The 27,346-nt window shown below is 39.7% G+C and overlaps 1 long non-coding RNA gene across 3 annotated transcripts in view; it reads left to right on the top strand.

Annotated features, from left to right (window-relative positions):
• The first annotated feature begins 616 nt into the window (after positions 1–616).
• The window catches only part of LOC120372693, a 54,959-nt gene continuing 28,229 nt past the window's right edge, over positions 617–27,346 (top strand). For 2 of the 3 annotated variants that reach the window (XR_005585119.1, XR_005585117.1), the window contains exons 1-4: positions 617–660; positions 1,227–1,277; positions 3,503–3,556; positions 5,597–5,652. This is a non-coding gene — a long non-coding RNA (uncharacterized LOC120372693). Of the gene's footprint in view, positions 661–1,226; positions 1,278–3,502; positions 3,557–5,596; positions 5,653–11,831; positions 11,934–27,346 lie in introns of those variants that run through there. The other variant, XR_005585118.1, reaches the window with a different exon arrangement.

Here is a 27,346-nt window from a genome sequence, read left to right as displayed (position 1 = left end):
AATCTATAGGATTGATGGCAAGTTAGAGTGTGTGCTAAAACAGGGAAGTAAGCAGGAGTATACCACGCCTCTTAGATATCAGTATGTGTTAGAGCTGGTCGGAAAATGATTTTGTTCTCCTTAAAATTTTGAAAAAATATCACTTTTGTTATATTTTTTCTGTTGATGCTTTCAGTTTTTGGTTGTCAAACCACTCAAAATTTCCTGGTTTTTTGTTTTGTTTTTTTCTGAGAAAACACAAATTTTCTATGAAAATAGATTTTTTTTCTGTTTAGTCGAAAAGCCATTTTTTCATCTTCCAACAAAAAGATTTTTTTACGAGCTCTTCTACCCAGTCTGTATGTCTGGTGTACAGTAATAAATGGGAATACAGAGCCCTCATACTCTGCTAACCTTGGAAGTGGTGGGAGGTGCTGTAATTTGATATATTTATAAGCCAGCAGCGAGTTACGACATACAGACACACATCAGCATACTGGAACATTTTGCATCCGTTGTGGTCTGCCTCTGTAATTTAGGCCATTGAGGCCACAATCCTGCATTGTGAACTGTGCAGATGACCCTGACTTTATTGACTTCAGTGGGGTTGTGTGTGGGTGCAAGGGTACTCTTGCATTGGGGCCATAGGTGTTGAAGTATGTAACTTGAGGGCACGTTCAGGTACTTAGATATCCAAATGACATAGGTTGCAGACAGAAATGATGAGTGCATTAGAATCAGAAATTTGAAGGTGAAAAAAATGAAGGTTAGGCTTATGATGGAACCCATATTAAAATGTAGTCAAAACTAAATGAAAACTCCAGTGTTAGGAAACAGAAATTCTGGAGTATTCTGGGAAAAGAAGTCTTATGAAAAAAAGAAAAAGGGAGAGAAATGTGAGGTGTTGCAGTGACTGTAATCACAACCTCTCACCTCTAGAGGTCTTCAAAAACAATTTAGGCCAGGTGAAATGAGCGTGGTCCCCGTAATCTAGTTCCTAGTGGACATTTGTCCAAATTAGAAAATCAACACACCGTTTGGCACAATTTACCATGATTGTCAGTCTCTGCTCAGGAGAAGTTCAATAGTGGAACAGCAGGGATACCCGAGGTCAGGACTAAGCTGTACTGGCAGAACTGGGGGGGAGGGGAAGAAGCTTTCATACAGTTAGTGAAGCCTCTCTGAAGTTGGCAGGTTGGGCTCTTTCTTTGTCTCAAACATTGACTTCTGTTCCTTTATGTAATCAGCCAAGTACTAGTAAAGAAGTGAGTCACAATAGCTAAAGGACAGACTCCAAGGTAAGGAATTTGCACCATTTCACTCCAGTGTTGGGCCATATAATTTAAGGTAGGTTCTGTTTTTATCACTGGAACATTAGGATGTACATTGTGTGGCTATTAGACCATAAAATTACTGTTTGTTAGGGTAAGCTATATGTCCTTAGATACTCAGTGAAATAAATGTCCTCTCAAACATGCAGGGCATGATTCTCCTCCCATACCAAGTTTAAAGTATAATTCCATTGACTTCACTGAACTTACTCTTGTATTTATCCCGGAATGCACAGACTGTACAGGTCTATAGCTTACATTCTGCGTATTATGGTCCAAACCAAGAGAATTGCATCGCGAAGTTTGTGTTCTTGGGCTCACTGTAGTTTTCAAGATCCTAGAAACATAGAGTGAGGAGGGGAGCCTAGCTCACGTTCTATGATTATTCTAACAAATGTTTGTTTGTGACATGGCTGTCTTCTCCACTCAGACTCTCCCTGCCTGATATAATAGCTTAGCATCTGCTAGACAGCGCAAAATCCTATGAAATAAAGACAAGACTAGAATGCTATCTAGACTGACACTGAGCAATCAATGAAGCAGATGCAGCAGGAGCCTAGGAGATAATATTCATGTTTTTTAAACATTTTTTTAAATTTGTTAATTGGGTGTTTTAAAAATGTCAAAATAACATTCATATGTATTTGGCACATGGGATTCATGAGAGAATAAAGAAATGCTAAATTTTTTCTCGGCAGTTATTCTGGAAGTCATGTCTCTGTCTTTCATATTGCTCAACTTTTATTATTTATTGTAAATTGTGCTAGTTTGTTTGATTAATGTTATTTGTATGCACAGGGGTTATTTTGACAGTATGAAATATATCTCTAATGGGTCATCCTGACCAGTGTAAGTGCTGTAGCTTTTCACTCAAACTGGAGTTGTTTAGTATGAGGTTAGTTTTGGTCTTTTGAAGTTGTTAGTGTTAAAAAGATGGCATGATGCTTGTAGAATTTTGTAAAAGTAATATAAAATAGGGGCTTTTTTGTATTTTAGATCACACACAGCAAAATGTTAAAGCTGGCAATAGCTATATGGTAAAAAGGACAATGACTTCTATAGTGAGTTGGGAATCATAGAATCATAGAATCATAGAATCTCAGGGTTGGAAGGGACCTCAGGAGGTCATCTAGTCCAACCCCCTGCTCAAAGCAGGACCAAACCCAACTAAATCATCCCAGCCAGGGCTTTGTCAAGCCTGACCTTAATTGGAGGACTATCTTTCCAATGTGAACTCCAGCAGTGAATTCTGTGCTGAAAACACCACCAGCAGTGATGTTTGTGAATTACAACATGTGAAACAGCATCAGACGCTGCCACTGCAGCAATAATGCCCTGCAAGTGGAAATAGAAAACACATGTCAAAGTAAAGACAGTCTAGCTCACCGCATTCTACTCCTGCCACTTCCTCTTCAGTACAAAAGTCTTCAGTACAAAACTAGGAAATCAGATGGTTTTCAGGGCAATGACGGTTACACCCCAGCTGTCTCACATGGACTCTGTTATTGTGAATTTTGGGCTTTCCTACATATTGTTGTACTGTTTCTTCTGTTACCAGAAAACAGCAGCTACCAGAGCAAAATGACAAAACATAGTGGCTTAATACCAGGAAAGCAGATAGGCAGGGCTGCATTATGTCACTGCATCTGTTCAGTCTTTATAATGAAATAATCACATGCATTGGAGACAGCAGATGCTTCTGTCTCAGGTATGGTATAACTGAGGAAGTTGTCTTAACGGCTGAGTTTGAGAGCTCAATTCAGGAGTTGGTAACCAGAAGTGGCTGGAGCTAGTGTTGGCTTTGACCGGCAATATGAGTGCAAAAAAAGACAGAGGAAAGAAACATATTTCAGCACCACAACAAACTAAACGCAAAGATATGAAGTTAGGGAGGAAGCTGTGCTGTCTATCACAGTATGTTCCACAAATAGTAATGTTCCAACTACCAACAAGGTCGTAAAAGACAGAGCGTGTTTGCCATTTGTTACATATTAAGTTCTTTTGAAATGGAAGGTGCATGTAGCTCACCTCAAATAGCCATTTGGAATAAGCAGTGATCCAGCTTATAGTTATTTGTGTCCTGTATGTGTGGAAGTTGGACAACTACCTTGGTAAATAAGATTGGTTAATAACTTGGTCCTCAGCAAATTAGGGATTAACTTCAGTTCACCTTCTCCCTCCTCTGTGTACAGGGAAGAACTACAAATTGGCTGCTTGGGGGAGAAAACAGATATGCAGATTGGAAGGTAGGGCTCCGCTCCCTGCGTTGATCCTGAGGCTGGGGGAATCTTCTCAAACATCTTCATTGCTAATGAGTAATTTTTCTGATTATGAACATTCTTTGAAGAAAATCCTCTCTGACTTCATCTGTGTTTTGTTTCTGCTGAGTCAGTCTATCAACTTCTGTGTGACTAGACAGAAAGCCCAATAAAGGATTCCCAGAAGAGTGCAGAGAGGAGACTCTGTTCTTGAACATTAAGAAATTAAAGTTATTGGAGATATGGCTAAGCTAAAGTAGAAACCATCTAGTGAATAGGCTGATCATGCTATTAAAGAAGTACTAGATAAAGGTGGTTGAACTACACTGAGGCTAGACTGGGCCACACAAGGCAGCGAGTGATACAAAGAGCAAATAAAAGGATCAGACAGAATGTGATATGAAAAGTTATTTACATTCCCACAATAGGGCAGATGTCTGTGTGCAGTGGATTAACATTTACAGTTAATAATGTATCTGTGGATGTGTTTCTGGAACAAGAAGTTTGTTCACACACTCTTCCACCATCCATTTCACTAGCTTGTACCCAGCAATGAATGAAACCTATGGAGCTAAGAGTCAGAATTTGCTAATCCAAACCACAGCGTTTGTTTGGCAAGAGTAGATGTTGGGAAATTCCTGGCACAGGGAATTAAATGATGCACATTTCATAAACTTTCAGGTGTGTGCAGTATTTCAAGATGTATGCAGAAAAGAGTTCATCGGTTGCCTTCTCTTCCCAGCTCCCAAGCTTGCATCCCAGAAAGAAAATTGTGTCTGATCTCATTCCTTTCTTTCTGAACTTCAGCTGCTGGTTCTCAGTGGATATTTGACAGTTTTCATTTTTCAAAACATGATTGTATTGTTTTGAAACCATGGTGTATGACACCAGGAGCAAATAGGAGCAGTTACCAGCAACAGTTAGCAGCTAAAAAGCTGCAACCTAGTGAAATAATTTCTCTTCAGTTTAAAAAGAGGCTAACCCAAGAAGTTAAGTGATAAGAATCTGCATTTCTCAACAGTTGCACGCAAAGATACTATAGTAGCAGTTCCTCTTTGAGGCTAAGAGGAACACAGTAAGCACCAGTATGTGCTGGATCATGCAAATTATATAGGAGACGTGGACATGAAAAAAACAGGTGTTGGAACCATTTGATGCATGCAAAAGACCATGACATGGTATAAAAAACCTGGGCATTTTTATGGTACAGCTAGCTATTCACAATGCTTTGGGAATGTATAAGGCAGCAGCATCTGGTCCATTGTTGTCATTCTTCAATTTTCAGACAGCCTTAACCTTAAGTCCTTAATTTGCTAATGTTTACTGCCTATTAGTGGAAAAATGTTAGCATGTTGCATGACTCTCTAAGGAACTTTTTACATGTGTTTTTGCCACGGGGGGGGGGGAAGGACCAACCCCAGAAAAGATTACATGCCTACCCAAAATAGTATACAAAGACACAATACTCCAAGCAACAGTAGCTCTGGCCAGCCAGGCCTCCCTCTGAACAGAGAAGCACTTTGAAAGATATTACTCTTCTACAGAATACTGCAAGTGCTCTATGCATAAAATCCCCTAGGGCCTCATTTTTACTTTGCATTCAGTAAAAAAGAGATTTTGCAGTGTGTGTAGATCAGCCAGTGATATAAGAGGCAGATGGTGACAGTGGTCACACTCCCTCCTTTATAACTGGCACTTGGTTTTGGCATGCTAATGATTCCTTGGTTGCCCAAAATAGCTTTACAGACAGGGTCAATTGTATTTTTGGACTGTACAGTGTGTAGAGCAATTAGTCAGATTCACAAGGCAGTTGGTTTATAAAGCAGTTCACCCCCTTCTTCATAATTGGTACCTTTTTGATATCCCATTTATAATGGACAGGGCTGTCTTTACAACCCATACCTTGTATTAGCATGCAAATTCACTGGCTCCCCCCAAATAGTTTTATACACAGAGTCACTTATAGTTTTGCATTGCAGGATGTATGGACTAATTAGCTATAGCTAAAGTGGAACACTTCGTTTTCAGATTTCAAGATTTTACTGCACTGAGTGATTCTGAGAGACTTTCAAGGGCAGACTGTGGTAAGTAAAATTACTACAGGAGACTATGCTGGCTCATCTCTCAAACCTTCATTTGAATGCTGAATGAGACATTTTATAGCTATGTTGTTTCAGTATCCTTCACCGGCTAGACCACATTGAGGAGGGTAGGGTCAGGTGCGACATATTCATCCATGAAAGCTTATGCTCCAATACATCTGTTAGTCTGTAAGGTACCACGGGACTCTTAGTTGCTTTTTACAAAACGTTCTTTGTAGTTTGGTTGGGAAACTAAGTATTTGGGTTCTGTTGGGCTGGAAAAGATTCTAGAACCACTATGGTTAACAGGACACCCTGCTTAGTTCTGACTCTCACATGCTTGTTTTCAAGAATATTGGCAGAGAAGCTGATTGATTCACCAGTAAATTTGGTATGAACCACAGTCTTGGGAGTTATCATTTTCAGCATACAAAATTTCTAAATTATTTTATCCAAGAAGGCTAAGAAATGAGACAAGGAGATCTTGAATTGCACATAGGCAAGACATATCCCCAAAATTTTGCAAGCTCACTTCAAGCGCAGCTAGTCAGAGGGGCTGAATCTGGAGCTGATTTTGGATTGCTGCACTCTAATTGTAAAAGAGACAAAGGGGCACATACCAATAGAAGGGATTGGAAATGAAAGAGTGAAGCAAGCGGAGAAGTTATGCTCATTTGTCCATAGTGTTTGAAGATAGCGTGGTCACCCTTAAAACTTTGTCAACAGATACCATGCAGTTATTATAGTTACTTCCTATTCAAAGTGCATTGAACAACTGTGGTTTCTCAGATGTCACTGTATGGTAACTGACACATGCTGATTTTTTAATGTCAATGACTGAAGTGGGGAATGCTCCATTTTGTTGCTTAATACTCCTTTATGTATGTTATTGGGGAAGATAAGAAATACACATTGCCACCAGGAAACCAATAGAAAAATACAGATTTGAACCAGTTCTAACAGCCAGGTCCCTTGCTCCCTTCAATATTATGGGTTTGAAGGCTAAATGATTGTATGTTCTTTTCACACCAAGGAAGAAAATCACATTTGTTCTTGATACCTAATAATGATACCACACAGTATGCACAGCCTGAGATCAAGCAGTGAAGAGAGATAAGTTTCCTACTGCCCAAGGCAACTGATGCTAGCAATGGTGTTTGTGAACATTTCAGAAGCATCTTTAGGAATAGGTTAAATGCTGAAATCACTTTAGAATGCGGCAGGTAGATGATCCTGCAACTCCAAAACAGAGCTATCACTGCTATTGAGGCATTGTTTGCACAGCATGCTAAGGATGTGGCTGGCTACTTGTACATTAGAATTCTGAGTTTTCAGAGATTTGTATGTTGTCCATAAATATTTGCTTTAATGACCTAATCACATCAGCCTCTGACCGGGAATGAGATTTTCAATAAAAATAATTGTAAATAATGCTATGGCACTTAAAATTTTTGTAATAACTGATGATAGTGCTTATATACAGCAGCTCCTTTTAACCAATGATCTCCAAGCATTTGACAACTGTTAATTAAGACACACAACACTCCTCTGAGGAAGGGTAAGTATTATACAAATTATAGATTGGTTACCGAAAGGTCCTATAGTAAGTCAGCAATTGAGCTGGGAGTGAGATTCCAGAGTCCTGGTTCCCAGTCCTCTGTTCTATCAATTTGAAAATACTTCCTCTCCTTGTAGGGCCAGACCATGGCCCAGCTGCTGTGGCTACACAAGTGTGTAAGTGGGAGTCAGATCTTCCCTATTCTTCTGCATGACTTTCCTAGACCTTAGGTCCAGGCACTGAGGAGTAAGTAGTTGCTGTACACCCACTATTCTCTCTACTCTCACCGAAGCAAGTGAGCAGGGAGCAGACAAAGAGGGACAAGGAAGTGGGTTGATCTTTATCTCTGTACACCAGTGCACTGGGAGCACCACTGAGCTGATGCAGAGGTAGTTATTTGGTAGTCATAAAGGCTTGTAATATATTTCAGTCTCTCTAACGCAAGGAAGGAATTCCTTAGGCATGATTTCTTCCCTGCGTTACTCTTTTGGACAGGGAAGAACAAAAACAGCAAAAGTATTTCATTTAGAAATGCAGTTTGCTGCGTTGTACTCTCTCAGTTGAAATGATATTAAAAACTTCTCGTATGTAGACTTAGTTTGCATGTGTGCAGTCAGGTCACTACGCTAGACTGGAACGTTTCCAAAGCAGTAACCTATCAGCTAAATAATACATGCCTTTTTCTTTGCTCCATAGACAGAAAAAGCTCCAAAGCAACTGTTGTAATACACAAATAATAAATGTATTAAAATAAGTACTTAATTGGAGACACCATTACAAATGTCTAACTACATGAGTACCTAAATCCAAATAAAGTCCTAAAAATGTGCAAGCCAAAACTGCTCTTCTATATTAATGCATCTTATTATTTTGCTTTTTCCTGGACAAAAGCCCAGGCATTTAGAAGTAAGACTAAATGTGTGTGTCTGTGTCTGAGAGGGAGAGAGAAGCGGGGAGGGAAATCTTTGAAAACAGAAGATAAATGTTTGTATATAAACTTGGGCATGATTCTTATTCTTGTGATAATAACTGTGTTCTGGACTAAACTGTGTTTGAGACTAAGGACTTTATTAGCCCAGGATATGTTTATTACTAAGTTATCAGGAAGCAACCTCAGGTTATCATTATCATTCTGAAATGCACAGTCCCACCTCCCTCCCTGACCTCTGAATGGATAATGTAAATCTCTCTATTCTGATTGGCTACTGCATTTAGAACACCCATATGCCAACAACAAAATGGCCACCTCAACTTCTAACCTGTTCCCCTGTAATTTATGTCTTCTCCGTATCTTCACCTTGCTCCTCCTTGCCCCCTGAAGAGGGGTTAGCGCCCACTGAGTATAAATCCTTTTTTAATAAGGATTTGGAAGGGTGTCATTGTGAGGGGTGGGTCACCAGATAATGTGACCATGTGTGTTGTGACCATATGAATGGTCTGTCAACAGTAGCCAATCAGTGTAGAAGGAGTTATGGTAGTCAGAGTACAGATATTTGCATAACCATTTGAAATAACCTTACAATAATTATGCAGTCTCTTGAATTCTGGCTAATAATGGTCCTAATCCAATCAAAGCACTGGGATTTCCATTCTGGAAAGTTATTGAGCAAAAACTATATAGTCAACATACAAATTAAATGCTCCCTTGCCACTTGGGGTGCAGAAGGGAGTGACATACTTAAGCAATAAAGCGTGCAGTTGTGGGTCAGTAACAGTCGAGCATCTCTGCATTCCGATTGGCCAGAGACATACAACTTTAGTAAAATTTCATTAATTCAGGGATTTGATTGCAAATGTATGTGTCTGCTTAAATCATAGACTCATAGAAATATAGGACTGGAAGGGAACTCAATAGGTCATCTAGTCCACTCCCCTGAACTGAGGCAGAACTAAGTATTAACTACTACACCATTGCTGACAAGTGTTTCTCTAACCTGTTCTTAAAAACTTCCAATGATGGAAATTTCACAACCTCCCTAGGCAATTTGTTCCAGTGCTTAACTACCCTGACAGTTTGGAAGTTTTTCCTAATGTCCAACCTAAATCTCCCTTGCTGCAATTTTAAGCTCATTACATTTTATCCTGTCCTAGGTAGATAAGAACAATTTATATTATATTACATCTTTTAGAAGAATACTGGTAGCACAGCATTAATGACATTAAAAATTGAGGAGATGATTTACGTGTCTAATATCACTAGTGCTAATATGATTTGCCCTATATGCATGCAGTCTGAGGGATGCCAACAAACACACCATTATATATGTTTTTTTATTAAGGAAAAATATGCACAAGTCTTCTCTGAAAATTTGGATACTAAACTCTGGAGGCAGATCATTTAGCTGCTGCTGTCATAATAGTATTCCATATAAAATTAGAATAAATATTCCTATCTCATCATCCAGGGTTAGTTGGAAGAACATGCAAATCTGAGGGTAGGTGCATTGCAGAAAGCAAGTTATGAGTTCTTGGTAGCAATGGTGCAAAAGAACATGCTGTTTGTTTTTAGTGACATACACCCACTTTGAAGGGGTGTTCGCATGTGATACTGGGAGAGATGTTTTTATCACCTGCCACATCACTTATAATTCTCATATTAACAAAGTCCAACATATAGGCACAAACATACAATCCTGGAATCATGGTTGGGGCTGTTGATCAAACATCCAGCAGCAGAGAGGCAATCTCTTCCCACAAGTGAGTATATCTCACTGCTCTTCATATTGTTTCTCTCTATATATTTGTATTCATTAGTATATATAACTGGCTCCACCCCTAATGCAAAGTATCCATCTTTTTAAGCGCTAGTCAGGCCATAGCATAGACAATAGAAACCTGTGGCCTGTTCCATAACAAATTAATACCTAACTCTGGGGCTTTGTTGTTTACTGCGATGTTTATGCTGTAATTTTATTCCCTGGTGTCAAATGTACTCATTAATTCCCTCCACATTCTGCTTCCCCGTGGATATGAAAGGGAGTGCGGTCTGTGCATGCACTCACATTTCTTTATTTAGCCTGGCACCTGCCCCCTTCCTCCAGATATTAGCATCCATGTTGCCCATTTGCAGCTCCCCAGAGCAGAAAATTCTCAGATTAAGCTGCGTGTGTGTCTCTGTCTCTCTCTCTGGGAGATTTTCTTTTCACACTATAAAATATCCTGCTCATGGTAGTTTAGGTGTTGTTATATCACCCTGTTATACACGCTGAGCAGTCAGAGAAAAGTATAGGCATCCTGAAGGTGGATGGTTGGCCTCAGCATTAAGGACCTGATCCAAACCCCACTGAAGTCAATGGGAATCTGCCCATTGATTTAAACAAATATACAAATATTAAGGCATAATCTTCCAGACCAGGTCTAAGAAACAGTAGTGTTTATTCCACAGTTCCAAATCAGGACTGACTTCCTATTATTTACTTATTGAGTAGGGACTGTCACAGTGCTACACAGCAGAGAGTGAGATAGAGGCAAGAACTCCTGCCCGGAACAAATTCACACGTGAGAAGGCAGATATCACATCTTTTTATCAAAAACACCTGCAAGAGCTCCAGGCTCCCATTGCGTTCCCCTGTTGCTCTAATAAGTGCCCATGCAAATGTCTAATATGCCCATGCAAAGTTTAAGAGTTACTGGGCTCTCATATTCAAATACCATTGAAAAGCTATTTAATAAAAGCTAAATATGAATCCAGTGTCAAAATTTGTTTACTGATGCACCAGTGTAATTTAGAGCAGAATTTGGCTCATCATTTTACAGTCAACTGAAAGGAAGAACATATGGCAGTCTGCTCTTACAGCAAAATCAGTACAAATGAAAAAAACCCAAGGATATTAGCAGCTTTTCAGTTGAATGCAAAAGAAACGCAAAGAAATATCTCTAGTATAATTATACAACACAGCACTAAACTATATGATCTTAGAGAATACATGTACCTCTCTAGCTCCAAATGTAATTAATTATTGCTTGAAATAACTCACTCATCAAATACTTTCCTGTCACTTAAAAAAAAAAGGGGGGGGGAGTTGCATGTGAGCTTCAGAGAAAAACAGTGGCCTAATGCATTTCACAAATAGAAGAGCAAAGTAATCTAAACTTAAATTACTATAGTTTAAAATCCCTGAGAGAGCATGAAACAGTGATAACCTAGCTACCTTAACCATACTTTCCCAGCAGGTTCCTGACCAGTTTTTGGATGGCACTGGATTCCTAAATCCTAGCCAGAGCAACTGAGGTGGTGGTCACTTTGCATAGTCACAATCTCTTCCCCAGGAGGCTTTTTTTCCTGCCAGGGCCTTGTCTTTCTGCCTGTCTATCCTAATTATTTTTACTAGATGGATCACCAGAGTATCTGAGTCTACAATGGCTTGTGTAATAAATAGCAAATGTATATAATAAATGACAAAATCAAGGATCTTTACTCATTGTGGAATCTTGCATTTAAGGAAATACTGATGTACACGTGAGAGGAAAATTGTCATTTATTGTAATTACAGTGTAGGTGTATTTTTAGTGAATGATTTAAATGTGCTAAAATTTACCATACAAGTACATTTCCTTAAGATGTGCCAATGTGAATAAACATTACTTCAGCATGTTCAGCAGGAGCTATTTTTCATTTTAACAGATCTTTAGAAGGAAGCTGAATCACCCATTTCTGAATGATGCATATGGACAGCAGCCTAAGTAATTGGAGAATACTCAATTTTAGGTTGAACTTGTGAAAGGTAAATAGTATTTCCCGTCATCATCTATATTAGTGACTGTGAAAGAACTGAAGTCAGTGCAACCAAACAGACATGATGCACAGAGGTTTGGGGTGCAGGAAAAAGGCCTTTCATCCTGTTGGTGTTAATTTGTTTTTCTTGTGACTTAAATTAAAATGTCATCGTCCCGAGCTCAGGCTGTGTTCTCCCTCCCATAGATTTCAAACACAGCCAATGAATGGTTAAAACAGTATCTGACCGGGATATTACAGACCTAGCTCTTCAGGATGCTCCTCAGGACTCTGAGTTACAGGAACAAGAGATATTTGTCTCATTCTTTTCACTGCCTTTCCAAGTGGAGACACATCTTTTTTCAGGGCCAACTGAGAAATGGCTCGAGACAATGTGGGAATTTGTGGGTGCCCATCATTTTTACAGGCATACCGACTACAGCTGTGTTTGAAAATATGTCTGTCAATGGCTTGTTGGTCTGACTTGCCTATTCAGTAATGCAATAAAGGGAAGAGAATGTCATTCACTACGATGTATTTCTTATGGGAGGAGGAGGGGGAAGAAGAGACTTCCTCCTCCTCATACAAAACTGATTTGGGCACTGGCAGTAAGATTTTTTTTTAAATGTAATGCTGATAACCTATTGTTAACTAGTAATTCATTGTTAAAATTAATAAATCCAGACTACCAAGGATGAAGATGATCAGGGAGTAGATAATTTAAGAAGAGGAAAGATTATCCTTTTGTTAAGTTATTGGACTGATGCTCAAGAGATCTGTACTCAATCAGATTAGCACAAGAGACCTGCCTCTGCCACAAACTTCCCATGGGACCTTTGTAAAGTCACATCATCTGGATTTTCCTCAATGCCCCATCTGTTTTAAAAAAATATAAGGACAGTAATGCTTCCTTTTCCCCACCGGTTGTCTATCTCATCTATTTAGAGTGTAGATTCAGGCGGGGACAGTCTCTGTAATGCTTAGCACAGTAGCATCCTGATCTTGCCTGCGGTCACTTGGTACTACTAAAATACATATAAACAATACTAATAGCTAAAAGAAACCCTTTTAAATGGCGCAAAATATAAAAGAGATATTGTCTTGGCAATCCCAGAAACACTGGTACAGATTATTGATTCTGAATAGCTTAATCCCTGTCCAAAAAAAACCCCCAAAAAACCTGTAACAAAATTTGCCACAAGTTATAGAAGATCTCCAAAGCTAGGAGGGATACATTTTGCTATTGCAGTTAAAGACTCAGTAAACAGGAGGCTAGGAAGTGTCCTAAAGAGAGACTATGAAACGGCCTGTGCTGAGGTATGTTTGTTGTGGATACATGATCATATATGGAGAGGGACTCTGTCATAGATCCAGAAGAATCTGAATCAGGCTTCTATATGTATTACTTCACATAGAATCTCAGAAATGAGGTTGAAGTACCACACCTCCCAGGGCATAAAGAGGAATGGGGGAGTTATTGAAAGGTTAAGCGGTGGATGCTACTGTTTCAGGAAGCCACCAAAATGCTACACTACAAACACTCTCTCAGCAAGGAAATCGCTTCTTCCTATACAAGAAAGCACTTTAATAAAAGTATCAAAACAGGCAGCAGCCAGTCCTGTTTTAACCACAGGAACAACTACCCCTACAATGCTGGATGCATTTGCTGGGCTCTGTATTGCCTCCACAGTGCGGCTTCCACCTAGGGTGACCAGATGTCCTGATGTTACAGGGACAGTCCTGATTTTTGGGTCTTTTTCTTTAGAAGGAAAGAAATCCCCGTCCCGATTTTTCACATTTGCTGTCTGGTCACCCTACTTCCACCTCACAGCCATGAAACTGTGTAGACTAGGAAAAAAGTATATATATTTAAATGAGAAGCTATGCTGATCTGATCTGCATCCAACCAGGAAAACAAAGCACCAGCTGTTCAGATAGTTCCATTTCATAGGGCCACAGGACTGGAGCAGATTCCTCCCATTCCCATCACAAGGCCTTGCTGGTGCCACTTATTGTTAAGATGGGACTCTCGGATATCGGCTGTTGGGCGGGGGGATCTGAGCATTTCACCTGATTCCTTCAGTCTCCTCTCTGGAATGATGCTCTTTCTAGGGAGGCACAGGCTCTTGGTCCTACTGAATCTGACATATGGGGTTGTCATTCTGATGCTTAGCTAGCATTGATCTTTCAGCATTGTTAATGGGGACTGTGCATCTCTGCTCACGGTCCTCTCTATAACCTGCTCAGTCTGTGAAATCTATATCTGATGCAAACACAGGGACAGTATATAGTTTTCTATGTTGTTTTTCATCATCAGAATAAAGAAAGACTTGTTACTGTCCTTTGCCACTATGGACAGGCTCTGTTATTCTGTGCTGTTTGTTCTCAAATCAAATATAAAGCTATGTGTGCTTTTGACCTCTTTTAAAAAGCCCTCTAGAGGAGGAGTCTGAAAAGGTTGGTATAGTTTTGGTGGGCTGCAGAACATGTTGTGTTCTGTATGCAGTACAGTAGGTGGAAAGGCAAATCCAAAAAAATTGTTCCTTTTAACTGCTCCATCAAATGCATGTTTAAAGAGGGTGGGATCATACTGGTATGAAAGAGCTGGCATTCTGTTTACATTTCTTGCTCAATATTTTGGTCAGTAAACAAGTTTTGTAAAGTAGGTTGGCACCGATGAAAAATTCTAGGTGTGCTAAAAGAAACATTCTTCCTCTGGTACATCACAGTGAATAATAATTAGCCATCAGGATATGGAAATGTGTGCTGCACAAACACAAATGCTGAATTACTGCTGAGGCATAAACGTGAAGCTTCAAATCCTTCCCATGGTGTTGTACTGGACAAATGGTGCCTGTCAGGGGGAAAGATTGCAGTTAGTCTATAGCTTGAATGGCTAAGCATGACTCTTCGCATGAATGAGGGTTCATGTACAGTACCAATTCCTAGAGTCTCCCCAATCACTCTTCTCCTAACTCCCTGCAGGCCAGGGAGAAAAGATTGGTCTTGCAACATGTCTGAGGGTTGACAAATTCTGGCTATTACTGACTAAAGCAGGAAGTGAATTCCGTAGACTCAGGACCTAACAGTGAGCTCTATGCTTGCAGCCCCTTCCCTTTTATAACTATGGAACTTCAGCGTAGCTGCTGCTGACTGCACCTGCAGCAGTGACTTTTGAGGGCATCCGGCATTCATGTTAGAGGTGCGTGAAACGTGCATCCAAAGCTCAAACCCACTCAGACTGAGCGTAGCTACAAGGTTTATGGGAAAGGATGAGGATATATCAGCAACCCTATGCAAACACTTCCTCCCTTCCAGACTGCCTCCTCCCCTGCACAGCCATGCTGTCCTACCCAGCCAGTCCATTGCTCTAACCCTTGTGAATTTCACTGTCAGACAAACTCTGTAGGTTTTAACCTTTTACAATAACTGCTCCCTTTCTGAATATTTTCTGTGGCCTGTGTTATGTAGGAGATCAGACCATAATTGTTCCTTCTGGACGTCAAAGCTATGAATCTATGAGAAATGTTTAAATTTAGTGGTCTGATCATAAAACAGAGAGCCAGAAACTCCTTAGTTCTAATTCTGGATCTACTGCCATCTCTTTCAGTCACTAAGGACAAATCACTTAACCCGTTTGTGCCTCAGTTTGTGTGTGTGTAATGGGGGGGATAATACTACGACTTTACCTCACAGAGGTGAGATGAGAATTGGTTAGTTCACGCCTATGAAGATGAAGAGTACTATGCTGTGTAAATGTGAAATAGTATTCTATCAGTGTAAGTGGCCTGATTGTGGATTTTGTATTATGTATAATGAGATAAATGTCCAGATGTTATTTACTATATTCTTTTCACTGGGGTGACAGATGGCCTAAAAACCAAATTAAATGTAAGTAAGGCTTTCTGAATTGAACCCATAGTCCAGATTCTGCACTGATTTACCCCCAAGTAACCGTGACTACCCTGGGGTTTACCAGGAGTGTAAATTAGGGCAGAGTTTCACCACAGAATGTTCAGATTCACTTTGAATGACTCTTGACCTGTGAACTTTTTGTAAGCACATATTTCCCAACCCTACCGCCATTCTCCCAGCTCGTAGGTTGCTGTGAGGATCCCAGAAAGACCATTACCAAAGTCATGATCTCTGTAGTACATTCCAAACAATGAATCAGTCAAAATATTCCATAAACCAAGCAGCCATGCAATGAAAAGAGAAATAAATAAAAAAGAGAGAGAGAGAATTATTGGTGGCAATTTTAGTTGCTGTTTAAGTAATAACCTTTACTCAAACTGTTGTCCCTTAAAGGCATACAAACTCTTCCTTCCCACCCCCAGATGACCTGCTCCCTTATTGCCTGTCTAGTCAAAAGCTAGCCAGGGTGAAGACATTTTCGAGGGAGCGACCTTCCAGAGAAACAAAATAGGAGGCAGGGAAATGCCTCTCTCTGTTCTTCACATACAACTCTCCCCAGTCCAGAGTGGTCATGGGAGCTGTTTTTTATCCTTGGAAGCTAATCCAGACCAGAGCTGGATTAGTAACTGAATATTCTTTCCTTGTCGAAAGGCGTGCTCAGGACAGTCAGCCATGTGGCTATTCCCAGCTGGGAATCCTACCCTTAGCACCCTCACTTGACGCACATGCGTGGTCTGTTGACTGCCTAGACCCTGGCCCATCTGTTTGGATGGCATTGTGCCCACTTCCCCAGTTCACTGTTTTCAATAAGGCTTTGGTGCCAAATTATGATTGGTTTGGATGGGCAGCTGATATAATGGTACCATTGCCGCCTCTTCTGCAAACAGGTCATTCTTTTATTTTAGCACTGAAGCCTTTGTGTCACAAGTTTTCTTATTCCTGTCCACATTTGTAGAGACATATGGGCCAAATGCTGACCTCATTGAAAACAATACCAGTTTTGTCATTGACTTCAGTGGGAACGGGATTCATCAGATCAGAAAATATTCAGTGCCCCCTCTGCATTGGAGAAAAGGAAGCTACAGAGTGTGGGCCTGCTTGCTGATCCTGCACTCATCACACTGAGATCAAATATCAGAGGGGTAGCCGTGTTAGTCTGGATCTGTAAAAAGTGACAGAGTCCTGTGGCACCTTATAGACTAACGGAAGTATTGGAGCATAAGCTTTTGTGGGTGAATACCCACTTCGTCAGACGCTGCGTCTGATGAAGTGGGTATTCACCCACGAAAGCTTATGCTCCAATACTTCTGTTAGTCTATAAGGTGCCACAGGACTCTTTGTCGCTTTCTGAGATCAAAATCACCAGGACCGTATTTTATTCACCCAAGACTTCTGAAGGAGCTCTAATATGAAATTGCAGAACTACTATCTGTGGTATGTAACTTAAATCAACCAGATGACTGTCAAAGAGCTAATGTGATTCCAATTTTTTAAAAATTCCAGCGGCGATCCTGGCAATTACAAACTGGTAAGCCTAACTTCAGCACCACACAAATTGTTTTTTGTAAAAGGAAATCATGCCTCACCAATCTATTAGAATTCTTTGAGGGGGTCAACAAATGTGGTCATTCATGTAAGTAAAGTAAGGAGTCTCGGGCTCACATTCACCATTTAAACATCTATATCCACCAGATTCTGTCCGCAGATCAGTTTGTCAGCTAAGTACTACCTAGCTGGCCTCTTAGACAGCATTTGCCTGCTTCTGATGAGCACTTTGTGAAATCTGATATAAAAGTGCTTCTCAGCTGAAGATAACCTGTTTCATTGCACAGTGAGGGTTAAATCTTAGAAGTTGGGTGCAGTGGTTACACTGCAAAATTAAGGGTATCTATCACATCCACCTAGTTTTTGCAAAAGTGAAGTAGGAAATTTCACAGTAAAACAGTCAACTTGCTTCTCAGTCCTTATTTGCACATGCAAATGCATATTTTTCCAGGGCTTAGTGCATATAGGTGCAACTTGTAGCAAGTTTTGGACATGTAGTCTTTAATGTTCTTAATATATCTATAGAATACACCATGGTGCCAATGTTTCTCCACAAGGAAAGCGGTATTAAAACTAATCTGTGAAGATGTTACCCTTAGAGCTAGGAATTTCTGTCTCACTAATATTTTCAAGAGTTTGACATTTTTCCTGTCTAGGACAAAAAGTCAAAATCTCAAAAATATTCACAAACCAAAACCCCATTTTGTTTCCATTTTGGGTCAAGTGAAACATTTCATTTAAAAAAATTTTTTTTTACAGTTTTTCAGTCTAATTAATTAAAATTTTTAACATAAAAAGTCATTTCGACCTGTAAGACCACTCCTTTTTGTATAGAAAATGTCAAAACAAAACATCTAGACAATTTCAAACCTTTTTTTTCTGATGTGTTTTCAAGGCAGAAAATTTGTCAAACCTGACCCTGTATCATGACATTTTGGGGTAGTCAAATCTGTTTTGTATGAAGAAATTATTCATTGAAAAATCCCTGGACATCGCTAACTGCTTGCATAGTGCAGGCCAAGAGTGGCCGGTGGTTAGGCTACTGGGCTGGGAATCAGGTTACCTGAGTTTGGTTCCTGCTTCTGGCCTGCTCAGTGACTTTGGGCAAGTTGCTTCACTTCTCTGTACGTCTGTTTCTCCTCAATCTTGTCTAATTAGATTTAAAGGTCTTTAGGACATGGATTCTCTCTCTTATATATTTGTACTGTGCCTTGGACAGTGGAGCACTAGGTGCTACTATGGTACAAATAAGTAGTCATTTGGAAATTTTCATATCTGATTTTTCATTCAGTTGAGCTGATATGTTTGGGAAAGTGTCTTTTAGATACTTTACTGAGATAAAGATAATGAGGAATCCATGAGAAATGAATAACCTAATGACATGCTGTATTATTACTCATCTGTTTATTCTTTCATTCAGTATTCAAATAGAAGCTACATTTTAGAAAAGAGCATTTTAAACAAATATATAACAAACAGTACAGTGGAAAGTGGAAGGAATGTTTTAGCCACAATAACCTTTGCAGCCTCCTTTGTGCCTACTAGAGAAAAACAGCACTTTCCTTCTAGCATGCTGCTTTATTATTTTATATTTAAAGGATATATTTTATGCTTGTTTACGGTTAAACATTCAACTTGTCTTGCCTTTGTTGTTGAATACATTGATTCTATCCAGAATATTAATGTAATATTAAAGCCTAAACACAGGCATTCCATTAGATAAAATTGGTAAAATGGCAATCTCTACTGTTTTGGTTAGTGTACACTTGGCATGTTTTTATAGAAAAAAGTTGTTTATGCTTCAGAACTAACTAGGATTCACTCTGCTTTGTCTCCTATACATTCTTTAAGTAAATCATTTCTCTCTTACAGTTTCTTAATCTAGTATTTAGTCTATTGTGTTTCCATCAGTGTAGCTGTTCAATATGTTTGACAAAGGTGTTTCTGCTTTTTAGGATTTAGGGTTTGCCAACTGGAACATTGTCTCTGAGGTGTTCTGTATATTTTGCAATTTATGTTTATACTGGGTAGCCCTCCAAAGTTAAACATTCTTTATTAATATGAAGAGTGAATAACATTCATGCACAGTAAAAAGTGTGGGGGATAAGTGGGAATTATGACTATTCAGTATATCTAGACACAGATCACGTAAGAGCAATCAGGTTTGTTTCACATATAATTTGTGAATCTGAAGATTGGTAAATAAAAATAAGCAGTTTTTACATGGACTCAGGTAAATCAGATTTTGTTTTAAAGTCAGGAATTATGAGATCGCTTTTCCTACTTCAATTGTAGCAAAACTTCCCATTCACTCTTTTGCTCCTTTGCCTGTCACATTTTATTAAACTACTTCCTGAAGTTTTGTTCCTATTAGTTCAGATAACATTTACCTTTTCAAAGCTTGCTTTCTCCCACATGTGACCAGAGTTTGAGAGCAGCCGTGGGATTCCAGGTCTCGGAGGCAGGAGAGGCCCAACTAGAAGTATGGTAGAACAGATATTTCCCTTTGTGCTTCCCTGGTAGCCACTCAAGGAGTAGTCAGTTGTTCTGACTTCCAAGGTTGTGAGCAAATGTTATATATACAGAAGATGCCCCAGGGAGGTGCTTGACTTAAATGGCCAGGATAAGAAAATGTGTGTCCCAGGAGGGTAAGGTGGCTAGAAATCTTCCATTTCTCTTAGGCTGGCCATATTTATTGTTAAATGTGTAGAAAATAAAGAATGTAGAATAAATGCACACAATCGCCCAAAAGGGAAAGCAGACTTACTTAGAGTGGATAATTTAGTTAACAATAGTAGGATCCCACTAATTGAAGAGTTTTTTAGAGATATGCTGTAGAGTCCTTTGGCTTCCACACTTGAGAGTGAACAAAATTAACCATTAAATTGCAACATACATGTTTATGAATTAGAGTGCTTCAAAATCCATGTTTATGTAGTTAGTGCAACTACAACAGTTCTGCTCGAGATGCTGCTAGTACCTATGAAATATGAGCCATATGCAGTTTTCAACAAAATCCTTAGATCCCCAGCAAGAAAGGACACTCTACCAGCAGCATTTTTAGAAAAGGGAGACATGAACAAGTGTCTGCCACTGCTGAGGAGACAGGATGACTTCTTGTGGATCAAAGATTACTATTCCTGTTTGAAGGAGGAGGATGCTGGGATTCGGTCCCAGACTTAAATCCTTATATTGGTGGCATTCTTATCAAATGAAACCTGAAAGTGAAGATCTGCTTTGATAAGCATTTACTAAAAAAGAATGCAGATGTTACTATTTTTTAATCCTGTCAGTGTATAAATCTTGTTTGCTGTGGAAACCCAACTTTCACACTGTGCTAATATACTGAACTAAGCTTCACTGTTCAGTGAGCACTCTGTGTACCTCTTGTTTTATATCTTTCTAGCTAGCAGTTGGGAACTTGGAGATACAGAGTCAATTCTGGGAAACGTTAGGGGGACGTCTCAGCAAACTAAATAAGCTAGATTCATCCCCTTTGATGGGCCCCCTTTTAAAAGGTTATACAAAAGAACTGTTTTGTGTGAGCGAATTGCCCGCTACTTTGTGAAAATCATATATAAATGAGTCACAGATCAATACTCTTGAGGCTCCGAAAGGGGGAAAAACACATAAAAGATAGATCAGGAGCTATATTTTAGCAAAAATGTCTCTTAAGTGCTGTTGTCTGACACTATGAACTCCAATCAATGTGTCAGTATTTTGGAATTTGAAAGGAAATAGGGATCAGACCTGACAATCCAGAGCTGAAATTTGATGCTCTGGTCTTTTTGATAAACTGACAGGCAGTGAAAATTACACATGTCTGCAGGGAATCAGGAGAAAAAGAGAGACAGTTTTGTAGAAAGTCTGCTTATGATTCACAAAGGCATGCGCTTTATCAAAATGGATTGCTTTTGCACTGTGTGGCAGGTTGCTTTCCTTTCTGAATGGAGGCTTTTGCAGATTGTAAACTGGTGGGTTTTGTACACACATATAGTACACTATGGCTTTTATTGGTTTCCAATTGCATTGCTCTCCTATTCTTGCAAATAAAGTAAAATTGGCGAGAAAGGATAACCAAAAAAGGATTAGGAACTTTGTTTAGAAACCATTTTTTTTTTGTGAGGGGGAGACAAAAAATGGTTTAAAAAGTAACTTTGTCAATAGCTTAAGGTAACTGAAGAGAATTGTTCACATTTCATTATTCTAAACATTTAATCCATTGAATTTATAGTGCACTGTTTATCTGAGGCTCTCAAAGCACTTCGCATCCCTTAAGAGTTAGAATATCTCAGATTAGGAGACAAATATTATTGTACCCTTAGTACAGACTGCTAAACTGAGGGGCTGTGTGGTTTGGTGACCTGCCCAAGCTCACATGGCAATGAAATGGCAGAGCTGGAAGCCCTGGAATCCTGACTGCTAGGCCTGTCCTAACCATTTAACACGTCACAACTTATTTAAGTATTGGAATTAAATCCTGAACCCTGCACAAAGTCTAAATGGGCTTTGCACAGGGAATATAGGAATTGCCATGCTGGGTCAGACCACTGGTCCATCGAGTTCAGTATTCAGTCTCAGCGTGTGGCCAGTACCAGCTTCTTCAGTGGAAGAAACTCTGAACTAGGCAGTTGTGGATAACTTGACCCCAGGAAAGTAGCCTTCTTATCCACAGTGGCATTTGGCTTAAGTCCTGAAATATAAGGGTTGATATGTGTTCCAAAGATCTTGTTTATTTTAAAAAATATTTGCTATTCTATAACTCTATATTCTGGTTAGCCATATAAACAAGCAGCATGCAATGGGCGTGGAGTCCCTCTGTATGGCCTCTTCACAGCTGCGACCTTTGAATTCTCATGCCTCTCTCTCTGTTTAAGCTTTTATATCATGCTTGTCACTGGTATCTGAATGCCTTCCACAGATCGCAGGAATTGACCCATATATGCCAACTTAGCTTTAGCCCTCATGACCAGAATGGTATGAATACTAGTACTTTTGTTCCCCAATAGCATATTAGAACAATTTCCTTAAGCGGCATGTTACATAAGGAACACAATGCAATATTAATAATCAGCTACTTCACTGTGGTCTCAGGGACAATAGCATATCAGAAAGGACTGTCTTCTCCAGGAACATGGCCACCAGACTCATAAAACTTGAAAAGCTGGCTAGGAACGTTAGGAAGTTTGGCTTCACTGTTTTACTGGCTGTCTTTGAAAATAGAGTGCTAAATCATGTAGTGAGCGTAATGCAGCTGCAAGGGCAGAGGGTGGGAGGGGGAATGGAATGTTGAGACGATAGGTCCTTAATGGGTTATAGAGTGATAGAACTCACACAATCCAAATCTGCCTCAGTCTAAATAAAACTGAAGTCATTAATTTTGCTTCACTGGTTTGCATCTCTCAGAATCTTAAAAATCCTCTAAGTCCTTTTCCTCACTGGGAGAGGGATTGCCCTACATCTCGGTACCAAAGAAGTGGAAAAAATGACCAGCATGTCTTAAATGAAGCTACTAAAGTGTATGATGCCAGGGGGAAACATCCAGTCCCAGGCTGTTGCTATTTTACTATCCATTAGCCTGCCTTCATGTAGCAGTGAAAGTATATGCAGTAAGTCCAAGCATCTGAGGCTGTAGAAATTCATATCAAGCTTTATGTTCATGGATCTACTACATAAATCAAGTGTAGTTGTGTCTGAAATAATTTTCTGCCAAGGCTAATACAGCTGTTTCATCCTTATATCATATCAGGCAGTAAGCAGGGCATGATTGTTTATGCAGCTGGGAACCTTTTGCTTACTGGGTTCACTCTGTTTCAAACACTGTGGAGCATAATCTAAGCAGCATGTTATGTTCTATACAAGCCACTTATGTGGAAGAATCAATAATGGAAAAGTAAGTATTGTGTTATCAAACAGGGAGGAGTGTCATTTGGCTGCTCTAACACTGTTACATTGTCTGCTGATGTTTCACCAGAGATATAATCCACCTACGCATACTGCAAGCAAGCACAAAAGCCTCTCTGCCTTTTTTACAAATAACTGGAAGGTTGTCTAGCCTGGTGTCTTTTCCTCTTAATGTATATTTTCACCTTGGGGAATGGCTGCCTGTTATTGATTTATCTAGGAAAAATATAAACCAGAATATATTAGACATGGTAGGTCCTATCTGAACTGGCAGTGCGTGTAAATTTTTAGCTCTTTAGTGGAAGATAAAGCCTTAGCCACCCTCAGTTTTCTTTTTACAGACAGATTTCTTTAAAAAAAGAGAAGACATTGCTATATGACTATTGATTTCCCAATGTGCTCGTGGTTGTACCCCTGCTGTGTCTTGTTCCGGCTCTTACGAGAATATCTTTAATGGGGATGGAGAGATGTAGTCCCTAGCATCTGATGCTGAATATATTTTTTTAATTAAATAACTTTTAAGTGTGTTTGAGAGATCCCACTTTCTCCTGCAGACAGTTTAAGGCCAAGGATCTGCACAAGTTGATTGTCACACTAACATGGCTGTTGCTTCAATTCTGGCCAATCTAACAAATGAAAAATAGATGCCTGTCATGTGACAAATTTCTGAATATAAATCCTGTTAGCATTTGCTCCTGAGAGAGAGAAAGTGAGAGAGAAGGGGTGAGCGCAGAAAGGGGGAAGTGGCAAGGGAGGTTAGATGAGAGGGGGCTGAAGAAGGGGTGTTAACTGCGCTTAAAACTAAGAGGAAATCTGAAGGCACGAAGGAGGATGCAGGCCAACTTTAGTAGGAGCTAACAGTTTGGACAGCTCTCTGAAGGAATAGATGCCATAGTCACCTGCTGCAGTGAACCACAGTCTAAAATAAATAAGTAAATAAAAGGGATATGTACACACAAACACCTATGCATGCACGAACAGTGCCATATTCGGGGGGGGAGGTTTCAGAGCTCCCTGAATTTGGAGCTTTTATTTGCTGTACAAACACACTGGAAATTTGAAGCAAATTACGGAGAGATTTAACTTTTAAAATCCCCAACAAACCACTGGGAACTAAGTGATCTCATACAGCATGCACTCGGTGGGCTTGCAGCACTTTGTTTATTTTTTGAAATGTAGATGGCACCTGTGTTAGTCACACAACACAAAGAGGCGAACTTCATTTAATTCCTGAATCATCCATTATTAATATTGCCATTGAAAGTTTGTCTTGTGGCATTGTTAGTTTGTTAAGCTAGTGAAAGGCATTAGCCTAAACCTATTTCTTTAGATAGTATCAGAGCAGACCTCTAGCTTAGTTGGTTTATTTCGCAGGGAGCTGGTTTGCATGTCTAGCGTGTAGAGCTTGCAGATGTCTGAAAGACTTCTCATAAACAGGGGAGGTTTGGGTTTTGTCTGGCTAGAACAAAAAAAAGCATAGAGGATATTGCAAACTTCTCTCTGCCTGAAGAACCTTGTTCAGTGTTTCAGAAGTATCCTGGAGAAGTGAATATTTTTATCTGCTACCAAATTATTGGCTTCAACTTCCCAAGAGTGCCAATCAAAGTGGATCAGCCTGGTGTTACACTAAGTCTTTCTCAAAACAATATGTTGTATATTAAAAACAACTTTGTGAATAAAGAAAAGACCCCCAAAAATTGTTTAACTGTATCAATCCAAAGAAACCTACTGAAGGTCAGTTCCTTGTCAGAATTCAACATAACAGTACAAAGGGCAAGGATAATGTGTGTGGCTGCACTTCAGCACTGTCTCTATGATTGCCAGCATCTGTTGTGGTTTCCAGGCTTGTCCAATGAGATTTGCTAATACTGTTTTGTGTATGGCATGCCATTCCACTGAATACAGATATATGGAGCATGTTACAGGTAATATTGCTCATCCCCTGGGAAAAATCCTGTTTCCACATTTCCTTTCATACAGCCCAGAAGTAGTGTGGAGATAATACTGAATGCTCATGTAAAGTATAATCAAAACTTGCATAATGAGTTTGCAGCAGAAGTAGAAATGGGCCCAAGCTGCAAAGTTCGAAACCAAATTCAAACTTCAACAAGTTCTAGGCTATTCAGATCCAGGGTTTAGATAAGGGGCTTTCACTAACCAAAAGCAATTTTGGAAATGATTTAAATAGAATCTTTAGTCACTTTCAGAATTTTTGATCTGTCTCTTTGGGTGATGATAGCATAACATTCTCTCAGAAAAGTATGTCTACAATAAACCATCTGTGTTACTCCCTTTTCTATTATCATTAAAATGCCTTTAGCTTCAAAACTGTGACACCCAGAGGCTGGAAAACTGGAGGCTATAGTTGAAAAATCATGGTTGGCATTGTGTCTGCCAGTGTTCTGGTTCATTCATAAATAATTGAAGAGATTAAAGTGAAACTGCTTTTGTCTGAAAACAAAAATGTGGTGTAAAGCTGCTCAACATAACAGAATTGTTCAGTTGGTCCAGTAGCTCACTTGAGATTGTCAGACATTGAGGAAGTAGGAAGGTGGACATGATGCAGACAGACTAAGGGTATGTCTTCCCTGCAATTAGACACCCGCAGCTGGCCTGTGCCAGTTGATTCGGGCTCGTGGGGCTCAGTCTGGGGGGCTGTTTCATTGCAGTGTAAATTTCTGGGCTTGGGCTGGAACCTGGCCTCTGGAACCCTGTGAGGTGGGAAGGTCCTAGAGCCTAGGCTGCAGCCCAAGCCGTGAAGCCTACACTGCCGTGAAACAGCCCCGCAGCCCGAGTCACATGAGCCCGAATTAGCTGGCATGGGCCAGCTGTGGGTTTTTGTAGACATACTCTCAGTCTCCAAAGGCGTGGTAGCTGGCTTCATAACTCTGTAGCACTCTTTGCTGCCAGTTCGTAGAATGAGACTGATTTCAATTGACCTACTTCACAGCATCATCATCATGATCGAAAATCAAAGATGAAGACGCAGTTACGGAGAGAGAGTTCTGCAGACTTTGATCCATTTTACTTGATGGGAATTTCTCAGAATTCAATTTCTAGATAAGAACACATTCCATTGTGTATACAAGTGGTTCTCAACCCGGGGTACATTACCCCTGGGGGAAGCAGAAGTCTTCCAGGGGCTACATCAACTCATCCAGATATTTGCCTAGTTTTACAATAGGCTACATAAAAAGCACCAGGGAAGTAAGTACAAACTAAAATTTCATACAGACAATGACTTGTTTATTTTGCTCTATGTACACTGAAATGTAGAGTACAATATTTACATTCCAGTGGATTTATTTTATAATTATATGGTAAAAATGAGAAAGTAAGCTATTTTTCAGTAAGAGTGCTCTGACACTTTTGTATTTTATGTCCGATTTTGTAAGCAACTAGTTTTTAAATGGTGTAACTTGTGGGTATGCAAGACAACTCAGACTCCTGAAAGGGGTACAGTAATCTGGAAAGGTTGCGAGCCACTGGTGAATGCCACAGGGTGAAAGTAAAGCATTTACCCCCTGACTAGTCACATTCATTTACCAGACATTCACACACCATGGTGATGGGTGTGGTATAAAAGCAGAGAGAGAGAGACTTTATTTTATTTTATTTTATTTTGCCACTACTTGAAAGATTCATTGTCTTCTAGCTTTCCTTCTTCCTTCTTGACCAACCCTTATGCTAAGAAGCTGAAGGTAGAATACATTCAAACTGGAGATCGAGCAAAACCAGAACCACTTATCCAAATATGGAATCCCATATCTAAACCAGTTTTGGTTTTAGTTATGGAAATCCCAAAACCTGACCAACAAGATTTTGCAGATCATAATGCACAGCATGACCATGACCACTTTTGTCACTTTCTAGTTAGTTCCACACAAAATATACGGCCCTAGTGATTTACTAATGACTTTCTTAGAAATTGGGGTGCTATCATCATTGCCGAGTGCACAAGTTAATTGGGTCCACCTCCAAAATAATCTTCGTTTCAGCTTCTCATGGTGTGGTGAGCACTCTGTCACAGGATGATCATATGTCACCATGGGTATGTCTAC

The sequence above is a fragment of the Mauremys reevesii genome, linkage group 9, assembly GCF_016161935.1.
Source record: "Mauremys reevesii isolate NIE-2019 linkage group 9, ASM1616193v1, whole genome shotgun sequence".
NCBI lineage: Eukaryota > Metazoa > Chordata > Testudines > Geoemydidae > Mauremys > Mauremys reevesii.
This window is presented reverse-complemented; position numbering and strand designations above follow the sequence as displayed.